Consider the following 11,686-nt stretch of genomic DNA (forward strand, 5'->3'; position numbering starts at 1 on the left):
CGCAGCGCCGACAGACGGACCGATTCCAATTATAGCATTAGCATAACATATCGTGTGTGATGTATTGGCCATTTTAATTTAAGTCTACTTACAATATCTACTCAAGGAATACTACCACTTTGCTTATTTCTCCTGCCAAGCAGCATTTGTGTTCCAATCTTAAAGACGTGGTTGCCGGTGTAATATCATGCACAATAAGCCAAAAAACCTACGGCATAGGTTGCTGAACACACGGCATTTGGTCGGAAGTGATCCTTGTATGTTCAGTGAAAAAAAAGCATGGCCGCCGTGCACTTTTCCAATTCCATTGCATTGCCAATATTTAGTTGTTTAAATAAAATTAAACAGAACCCAAGTAATCAGTATACTGCTATGCTAATTACTGTCGTCTAGCAGCATTATAATTGTTTTCGGCCCAAATCTGGGGTCTGATGGTTTGCCGGTGTAAGTAAATGAACATGCGGCTTAACACCTACGCCTCAGGTTAATGCACACAGGACGGTACTTTGTCGGCCATGTAAAGAACACGTTACATGGCCGACAAAGTACCGTCCTGTGTGACAAAGTACAGTAACAAACGTAACATAGCTGTTTATAGGCGATGGTTTTCCACTTATCATAAGGTGGGCCAGCTGTCTGTCTATTATTGTTAATATTAATAAAATAGAATTAAGAAAAGTCCCGAATAAATAAAGAATTAACAAAAAAACAGATTTGACGTAGGTGCTCTAACGAGCCTTCTCTCTCAACCGACCACAGAAGGTTTCAGGTCTGTTGTCGAGATATTTTTGCGTAGGCAGCAATAACAGATTGTATCTCTTATAGTAGGTATTAATGTAATAATTAAGTTTTATTTTATATACCTAGTAACTTAAAGAATGATGGTGCCGGATGACTTTAATCCAACACGGATATGCGAATGCATCCGTGTTGGATTAAAGTGCCAAATAAATAAAGATAAAATAAAAAACTCCTGAATAAAATATAGTTACCAACTAAGAAGTAAGTGTGTGAATCAAGCTTGATTATGTTCTACAGCTACTTAGCTTTCATTCCTGAATAAATATGCAACTACTACTAACTTTGATTGAAAATATAGGTGTACTTCGATACACTGAATACATCTTCGTAAACCTTTGGGCCTCTCCAGTCTTCAGGCTTCATGTTATGTTGCATATTTATGCGATAGCAGCAATCGTGGTTGATGCTGTAATTTTTTGAAGGTTCCGTTGTCTGATCTGTTGAAATCCCCTTTACAAAAAAAAATTGGTTAGTATGAATATGGCCGAACAAACATAAAAAAAACACCAGAATTGAAAACTCCTCCTTTTAAAAAAAAAATTAAATAGGTTGTATAGTCATCGATCATTGCCTGACCTCTAGCTATGGAGGGTAGAGGTAAGGAGAGTCATCTTATATGGGAGAAAAGTTGAAAAAGTGTCCAGTGTATGCGCTAAATAACAGTTCAAAAATCCTCCACAATGGCGCTGGTGAATTGTAGATGAATTGAAGTATGCCGAGTTAAAAAATTTAATGTCATTATCGACTAAAGTAGTTAATTATTGAGAATTTCAACAACTTACGTTGTACAAAATATTGTGGTAAATATAACTTTACTTCCTTGTATCTCCATACTTCCTTGTTTATTTTTCAAGCCTACTCTAACAATATTTATATTTGGCGCTTCTTTTAAGAGTTACCCTGATGCAAATGTGGCGCCATCCTAATTTAATACATTTTGACGACAATTTTTCATATACACAGATGACTCTCCTTACCTCTACCCTCCATACCTCTAGCGGACCAATTGAAAAAACAGAGAATGCAATACATTTGCGAAAAATAACAGCTAAGAAAAAAAAAAAAAACACAGGCTCGCATGCTATAAATGGAATCCAATTCCAAAGAGATTTAATTTTCAGAGATACAAACACTAAATTTAATTTTCATTAGGTAATTTCATTAATGCTGCAGTTCCTCAGGGCTCAAGTTTCTCGCCTACACTGTCACATCTCAATCACAATTCATTCTGAGAGGAGACCCGTGTCCATTAGCGGTCTGGTATTGGGTTGATAATGAGGATTTTGTCTCAATAATATTAAGCATTCAAAGATTTTTTGAAACAAAATTGTGATGAAGATCTATCGCATATTAACGGGTGGTCCCTCCGGGATAAAAAATATTCTAAATCACTCTCCAGCCAATAACTACAGGTACTTATCTGATGCGCAAAAATAACATCAATCGTGCCTACTCTGTTGCTGCGTGAAAAAGGGAAAAACTAACCAACACACTATCGCATTTATAATATTAAAGAGAAGATACCGATACCAATATATAATTGCATTCAATCGAACCAACTCGTAAATTCAAGACATGAGCCGATTGTTCCATGAACGCGTGATCGGCGGCTCCCGTAAAGAAATTAAAAAGAAATAGGACCATAGACAACGGCGGGCATAGATGAGCGGTGCAACAAAGAAGGTTGTTTATGGAATATGGAATTAGAAATTGATTGCTTTATTAGCTCATGTCGGAATTATTTAAACAAGTATAGTTTATACATACAAATTACAAATATGTTATTCATATCTCATGCTATTAAAGTATTTTTTTATGCTTGGTGTAAGCGGAAAATAAGCTTTGCTTTTCATATCAGTGTTTTAAGAGCAAATAGATAGGTGCCTATTTATAGAAATTAATAATATTAACCGAAGTAATAGTAAGGCACTCTTATTAAGTAGGAAATGAGCTGGTGATGAATGAATGACTGAAGAAGACTTCTAAACAAATATTTAAAAGTTATAAACCATCTCAAACAGTTTTGTTTAGACGGACTAAAATTCGATTATGCACAAAAATAACTAGGGATCGCCTTAACATAACTCGTGGAAATCATGAAACTATGAAGTTGTTGTTTTTCTAAATCTTTTCTATTCTCAGATGTAACTTTTAACAGAGATTCTATTATTATTTAGTTTTTTTTTATCTATTTTATTATTTTACTAGCACTGTTAAAGGCGTGCGTTTATTTTTTTACAACTTACCTACATATTACCTATACGTTTTTAAATAAGTATAGCGCACACGCACACGCAATAAACATGCACCGACATGCATGTTAATTACAAGTGCACCTAGCTTAGCATATACAAGGCCGGCGCGTCATGTAAACTTAACTATTAATTAATAAAATATTGTTTAAAAAATTTAAAAAAACTTTCAAATAAGAGTAAGAGTAATATTATAATAATTGTAAGTGCATTTTTATGTAAAATATATTCCAATATATAAAACAAAAGTGGCGCGTATTAGCCATTAGGCACTTACCTACCTTTAAGTAGAAGTAATTTTGTCATTATAAGAAATCATTTATTATATTTAAAATATTTTATTTCTTCTCAATCGTAATAAAGGCAGTGCTTAACTCGGGCATAAAAGCCATTTTATCGTCAACTTAAATATTAACTTTTGATTTGAACCGGGAACCTTAGACGAACCAATTTCCTCGCAATCGAAGTGTAAAGCTGAGTGTGTAACTTGGTCATAAAACCCATTGTATCCGAGATAATTAAAGTTGACGATTGGTTTATGCCCAATCTACTAATATCGCATTCAAATATATTTTAACGCCATCAAATACTGCGCATATGAACTTAAAATAGTTTAAAAAATAACTCTCTTCCGCTTTTCATAAATCAACAATCTCTTCAAAATATTTACATCAAGCAAAAATAAAGAGGTTCGTGAATAGTTTTAATATTATAATATCTCTATTTTTTGTCCTACGGCGCCAGAGAGTTAAAAATTAACACAAAATGGTTTATTGTTTTACGTTTTTTGTGTGTGTTTTGTTTTGTAGTAAATCCGCCGGATTTACACCTTTTTTCGATTCGGTGATATTTTTTTTAAACAGTGGCGCCTGTTTTTTACGTGAAAAGAATATTAAATTTAACATACCTCTGGATTCCATGACACGAGGAAGGATAGCGAAATAGAGTATAGTTAGTTACTTAGGTATAGTTTGAATAGCCTAGCCATTGCCCGCAATTTGGTTCGTTTTGTGTATTTTGAAGTAAAAAGTATTTATGAAGGTCCTACCGACGATATTGTTAGCGCACGAGGATAAATCAACTCAGGAACATAATTTTTTCTGACTTACTATTTTTCAGGTTGAAATCTTATTAATCCTTACTACTAATATAATTAAATATAGTCCATGTTATTACTCGATTAAAATAGAAAGTAATTTTTGCGTGAAAGCGTAACAAACAAACTTACATTGGCATTTATAATATTATTAGCATTAGCGAGAGTGATAGGGATATGGATAAAGATATACGCGGAGTATAGCAAATTAAGGTAATTTTCATAATATATCATGGATTTCGTGTAAAATTAAAATTTCGTTCATGCCTGTTGAGTAAAAGCAGTCTTCAAGCACTGGTCTATTGAAAAAAAAGTCCTGGGGGACAGCTGATAGCGGTGAAAACTAAATCTACTAACTGATTTATACAGTTTATATATAGCTCATGGAAATTGTTCGGTGACACTAAAAGTACTCATAAAGTGTGCGCATAAAGAAGTTATGACCTAAAATAACAGACGCTTCACTTGGCGCTAGAGTTAATGACAACAATAGTTTATGAGTGGTAATTGTAAAAGCTACGCCGAGCGTGGAAGAACCACGCTCTGTGTATCCCTCGGCGGGAAGCTGTCAGATCGCAGCGAGCCGACAGCGGTATGAATTTTATGCTCCGCCTACCCTCCTTCCAGAGTGATGGACATCCCTGCACTTTATCGATGTCCATTAAGCTCAATTAGCTCAATACCTTGGAATATCGAACTGTTAATTTTCTGCAGGCGTGGGTAACGTAGGTGGTTGTCTATGTGCCTGCGTGCCATATCCAGTTCGCTTCACTAATTATAACTCCATATTTATCACACGGGTAAAGTTGGCGGCCTTATCGCTAAAAAGCCAAGTTAGATATGTAAGGTCCGTAAAACTTGAGGGTAAAATAAAAAAATCGGCAAGAAAGTTATCGATATCGCTAAGGTACATCACTTGAGCTAAGTGGCGTATCGCAGCGTGTAGCATCAGCATTAGCATCACAAATATGACATGGAAATAGAATTAGCGACGCGCGCGAATATCACGACTTGATGCGATTATGTGTCGTGTTTTTGGTATTTAGGTAGAGCGATTACTTATGTATTATTTACTAGCTGTTGCGCGTGACTCCACGCTTATTTTGGTTATTTTTTAAATAGTCTGAGAACCAAAATCACAAAATAAATAAAATCTAAATATAGTCCAAGAAATAAAATAAACAATTTCGGAGAGAAAGAGGTAGGCTTATAGGGTTATCAAAAATAGCTTTTGAGATATTCTCAGACTTATCAAATATAAGACCAAAATTTTTCATATAAATTGGTCTAGCCGTTTCAGAGGAATTCGATAGATAATACGTGTGACACGAGATTTTTATATATATATAAGATTTTTTTTTAATATATACTCGTAGATTTGATTTTTTTACCAGCTGTCCCGCGCAACTAAGTGTACAAATTCTGTCCCATACACTCTTTCTTTGGCGTTGCATAACCCGGCGGTTTTGCGACTCTGAGTTGGGATATAAAACGCAATAAGATATAATTACATCCGACCTTTAATAGCGGGGACATAAGCGCGTTTAAACAAACTTCCATCCCCAATTATATCCTTTGGGATTGGAATATTTATAGCATTTTCTTTAGCATTCTTATTGTCAACCTTAATACCCTTTGATACCGGGCGTACGAGTCAAGAAAAATGTGAGAGGTCTCAAAGGCCGCAGTATAAGTACCATGCTAGCCAAGTGCGGTTTGGTAGATTTCACAAGAATCCCAAGATTTCACAATAGAGAAAATTACGCTAAGACATGAAGGTTTCCTCATGATGTTGTCTTTAATAGCTTAAAAAGCACGTAACTCCGTAAAGTTGAGAGAGTGAACAGGCATTTTCTAGGCAAGCGCGCCCCAACTTAGACCCTATAATTGCTTTCCACAAAACATGATAATCGTCAAGCGCAATCCAATTTAGTATTTTAAAACGATGGACGTTGGGTTCCCAAGGTGCTGGAATGGCAGCTCCGCACTGGTAAGCGCAGCGTTGGTCGACCCCCGACGATGTGGACAGACGTCATTAAGCGCGTCGCGGGTAGCCGCTGGATCCAAGCGGCATAAAACCGTGGAATTTAGAACTCCCTACAATAGTTCTATGTCCAGCAGTGGAAGTCTGTCGGTTGATATGATAATGATGATTTTAAAAGAAGTACTTAGTTTTTGGGGACTGCCGATAGAAAGGAAACCGAAATGTATGTATACACATATACAAAGTATGCGTATGTCAGCTTGCGGGGGCGATGACGCGAGTTTTACGATTTTTGTTCACCCAAACATATGTACCAGTGGCCTGCACTGGGTTTCATCCGAGGGTATGCATAGAGCAGGAAAATTGCAAAAAACGCCAAAATTCCTCCTCCTATATATAAATTTTAGGGTAGGCAGTGCTTTTGTGCATATATGAAGTGCACGCCACTGATATGTACACAGTAGGTATAGGTATAGCTCTGGGAAAGCGTTCGGTGACGGTGACGCGAGTTCCACGTATTTCGTTCAGCCAAAAAGTGCTCAGCGCGCCTAAGGAAGTTTCCATTTCAAAAAAGTAGTGCTGCCTGCCAGCGACCGAACTTAGTCCCTCTGAAGGGATAAGACTGAAGCCTTACCAACTAAGTACTCTATGAATGAATTAATGAATGAATGAATACACTTTAATTGTACACCACATAAACATATAGTAATATTATAAATAAAAATTTAACATACTCTATATTTAATACTAGGTATATATATTTTTTTCTGTTTTGTTATTTCTTGTTTTCGCTTTTAATTTGTGCAATAAAGACTTTATCTTTCTATCCACACCCACAACCGGCTATCGTCGCTTTTTCGATTGTCCTTTTTTTAAATTCCCATTATTTAACCTTACCATCTGCGCCCCGGCCGCGCAAATGGCCAACAATAGAGGAATTGTCACCCGAATTACCGGGATCACAAATTCACAAATACAATCTATCGCGCCCCAAAAGTCACATCGAGTAATGCGCAGCCACGCCCCCAGGGATTTGAAGCTTTGTGCTTTTGTAGCAACTAACTGTTAATTGTAGCGTGTGGGGTAAGTTATAACCGACTACGTTAAAAGGGGGTCATGATTTTAGAAGTGTACCTACCTAGGGATAACTAAAGATATATAGCTAGATGGAACAACTTTAAATCAATAAAACACAAAGCACATTTCAAGCAAAACTTAACACAAGAAACTAATAGTGAGGCGGAAAGTGGATCACAAATTACAGGTTAAATAAACTTACAGAAGCATACAACACCAGTGGCGTGCATACAGGGTATGCAGATGATATAAAATGAAGAATATCTACAATACGAGCTATAAAAAAGTTCAGGATACTGTAGATGTATTAGCAAGTCACAGCTAGTTGCAGTCGGAACGGTGGCATCGTCTCACGGCAGATGCGTTTAATAGCTGCTAATCTATGGGCGGGGCCGTTAGAGGCGTGTTTGATAAACTGCGACAAATTGTTGTTTTGCTTGCCCTAACAGGGTCCCTATAGCGCAGCGGTTTAAGGGTTCATAGGGGCCCACAGCTGGGACACGGGATTATTTTTCAATAAGTTCAAAGTTTATATAAAACGTAAGCTTACAGAAAAATCCTATTATAAACTTAAGGATTACTTAAACGATAAAAAAGCTTGATTCTTGAAAAAAGATGCCGCTTAATACGAGTATAAACCTTTTGGGTTATATGGGTTTTAATTTAACTAGCTCCTAAATACCTAAAAGATTAGCCCGCTACCATCTTCGACAGTATCATTACTTACTACCGCTTGAGATTGCAGTAAAGGGCTAACTTGTAGGTGAATAAAAAAAATGCAGGGTGACAGATGCAACATCTTGCAATCTGTGCTGTCAAACGTCACTTTCGTTTTATTTTTGCATGTAAAAGTGACGTTTGAAAGCGACGTTCGCGAGATCACAGTATCCATTCGGTATAACAACGGTGATCGGATCTGGCAAATGAATCGTTATATCTGGACAAGGTTTTGTGTTATCATGCCCTTCGAGGCCCGGGGGTGGAATAATTTGAATTTCCGCACTATGGGGTAGTACCTACTGAGAATTCTTATCTTGAAGTTCTACTACGCGCTAACGAAGTTTTTAAATCTTTGAAATATAAAGAGTGGTGATAGCCTAGAGGTAAGAACTTCGGCTTCATTTTTCGGTGAACGATTTCAAATCCCAGTACGATCACTTGCTCCAACAGTGAAGAAAAAATCGTGAGGAAACCTGGAGAGGTCTCTGTAATTTTCTCAAAGGCGTGTTGTGTCCACCAATCCGCACTGAGCCAGCGTGGCGTGGTCGACTACGGCCTAAACTCTTGTAATTGTGAGAGGAGACCCGTGGCTTTAGTAGTGGGCTGGCAATAGGTTTATGTGATGAAGTATATTTAAGTAGGTACACGATCTCATCCTTATTTAATTTTCATTATGCTCCAAAAGTATAAATTAAAAAAAATACATTTTCATAAAACGACATATCTACCCTACTCTATAACTGCAAATAAGAATCGGCCATCTTTCATTACCATTCATCCGATGTCAAAGGGCAATCGCATAATCGTTTTGTGCCTTTGGCAAGCTATGGACTAATTATTATCGTACAAAAATAAACTCAGAAATTGTTAAATTAAAGTCGAAAATCATTTGAGCGAATTGTATGTTTACTTGAAAATATAGGTATTAAAAGTTCACTCTTATCGGATTAAGACAAGGTTCAGTTTAGATTGTAGTAACAGCTTTTGGTCAGTAAAGATATTTAGAACTTGGATTTGCTGCAAATTATTTTGTTCACGATTTTGAACCATAAAGCTCCAGAAGTAGAGCTAAATATCGATTGTACAGACGATCTATGGTCAATAAAGAAATCCATTTCAAATTTGGATTAGTAGCGAATTTTCCGCAAGCTATTTTATTGCGCTCTATATCTTGTACATAGGGTTTAAATTCGCTTGTAGGTTTTGCGGTGTTAAAGCTTTAATTTGATAGCTTTTAATAGAATTTGTGTTCTACCACGCCCACTTGACGTTTATTGTAGGGTGGCTATGATAGATGGATTTATTTTTACCACAGAGTTCTTTTTTTTACAAATAAAATTGGAGTGTGGTGTGTAATTGTGTAGTTAGGTAGGAATTTGCAGGAGTTCTTTGCAAAGTTTTCTTTTCAACTAAGTAATGAAAAGTTTCATCGAAATCGGTTAGTCATTTCGCGGTGAAAAGTTTTAAAATTATTGAATAGCACAATAAGCATTTGAAAGTTTCTTGTAAATTGTTTCAGCTAGTCCAAAGACCACTCATCATTTTGGTTTATGCTCTTTTGGGAATCCCGTCAGATTAATCAAACAGGCGTATCTACAGAATATAGACTCTCTACGGTCAACACAACAATTAGACAATATTGACCTTCCAAAAGTCTTGCATATACTTAGTATACAGATTATACTAACTTGAAAATTTATATCTATCTAATTTCTAGATTAGATGCTTTGCCCACGTTAACAAATAATAAGTAAAAAATCCCATACAAACTTTCATTCCTCTAACCACCACGTCGCTTCAACCGCCAGTTGCTCGACTACTAAGTTATGTCACGTGTAGTTAAATAACCCTATAACAAGGTTATAGGGTTATTTAAATTATGGATTAGGCTATCCAATTCAAAGCAGATTTTTAAAATCCGACCGATCCGATCCGAATCTGGTAATTCCCTGGAACCCCATTGAAACAAAAAAACGAACTCTTAAGTTTTATGACTACAGTACAGATTAAATAAAAGTAACTGCCTCGTCGGTCTGTTAATTGAACTAAAGATCACGATTACCTGGGTTCGAATCCCGGGTCGGGGCAAAACTTGTAACACTGTGTTCAGTATCAGCCCGGAGAAAATAAAACTTATAACATCCTGTCGTTATTGCGTGGGGGGTTAAATTCCGTCTCTACTAGAAGAAGCGTCCGACACAATTTGGAAAACCCAAAGGCTAAAACCCGATATTGGGAATTTAGTATGTCATTTTGAATTATACTTTTAAGAGATGTTGTTCAAATCGATTATAATCCTTACTAATATTATATAATATCAAAGTGTGCTTATGTGTTTGTCCTTTCTACGTGCCCTTATTAAGGAACCATCAACATGGTTATTGGCATAGTTAGTTGAAAAAAAAACGTGTGTTTACTTATGTACACGCGTTAGAAGTTATACTTCGTAACAAGATAAAAATCTTTTCATAAATTTTGCCTTTCCCCTTATTCCAAGTTTATAGAAAAAACGACACTAACAACAGAACAAAAGGTATTTGATACAGTGAAAGTTTTATTATAACGCATTATCTAGTTAAAAAAAGTTTATCTAAATATCACAAAAAAATACTTATTCCTACATAATAAAAGAAATGGTCATAATAAATTTGGAAAACTAATAGACTAATTATCGGACAACCAAGTTTCACTCAAAATTAAAGTTTGCGATTTTTGTACAATTGAAACAATTAAATCACCGTAATGAGCCCGCAGACTGTGACAATTGAAAGTGTACACTGCCAAGCCTTATAGCTAACTTCATGGTGTCGGTGTGCGCGCGCATCGTAAAAATTTACTCTCATCATTTTTCCATAACGCGCCAAAAGAAGTATAACTTCAAAAGCAGAGAGTAATAGAGCCTACTTTTTATCCCCGGAATAAATAAATAAATACACCTACTACAACCATACACAGTTCGCCATTTAGTCCAAAAGTAAGCGAAGTTTGTGTTATGGGTACTAAGGTGACTGATGAATATGAATAACATACATATAAACACTCAGACACTGAAAAACATCCATGTCCATCACAAAAACACTTTTCAGTTGTGGGGATCGAACCCACGGCCTTAGACTCAGAAAGCAGGGTCGCTGCCCACTGCGCCAACCGGCTGTCCACAACGGTAATACGTTCATAAACGGGTAATAAAACGGTTCCCATGGGATTTGTAAAAAACTGTTATAACCGCGAACGAAACGCAGCAGCTAGCTTCGCAATCGCATAATTATAGCTAAAATACAGTGAGTTTTAAGTGGTACCAACTTCACCAGGTATCTAATTAATAATATCTGGAATCAGTAGTCTAGAGACTCTGGCTCTCAACTGCAAGGCTAGTTTAGGCAGGAGATAACAAATATATCCCCCGATTATATCCCCTGACTTTTTTTTGGATATACTTTCCACTGGCGCACAAGTGCTCTGAGAGTTGATAGAGCTGTGGGAGAAGATACATTTTTATCCTTTCCCCGGGGATATAATGGTCTACTGCCCATGCTAGCCGTGCTGACTGATTTAGCCATTGTCAATGCAATGCATTAAGTATTAACCACTTCGTGATATTTTGGTAACAATGAACCCATTGGCACGGATGCATCGTAAATAGTGATGCACCGTAGCAAATTTGCACGTATCGATTTACCGGTTTTTCAAGCGGAGAAAAATTTATATATATATAATAATGTTTATAATACTCCCTTCAATGGGTAGTTGAAATAA

This window comes from Pararge aegeria, chromosome 7 (assembly GCF_905163445.1).
Source record: "Pararge aegeria chromosome 7, ilParAegt1.1, whole genome shotgun sequence".
Classification (NCBI taxonomy): Eukaryota; Metazoa; Arthropoda; class Insecta; order Lepidoptera; family Nymphalidae; genus Pararge; species Pararge aegeria.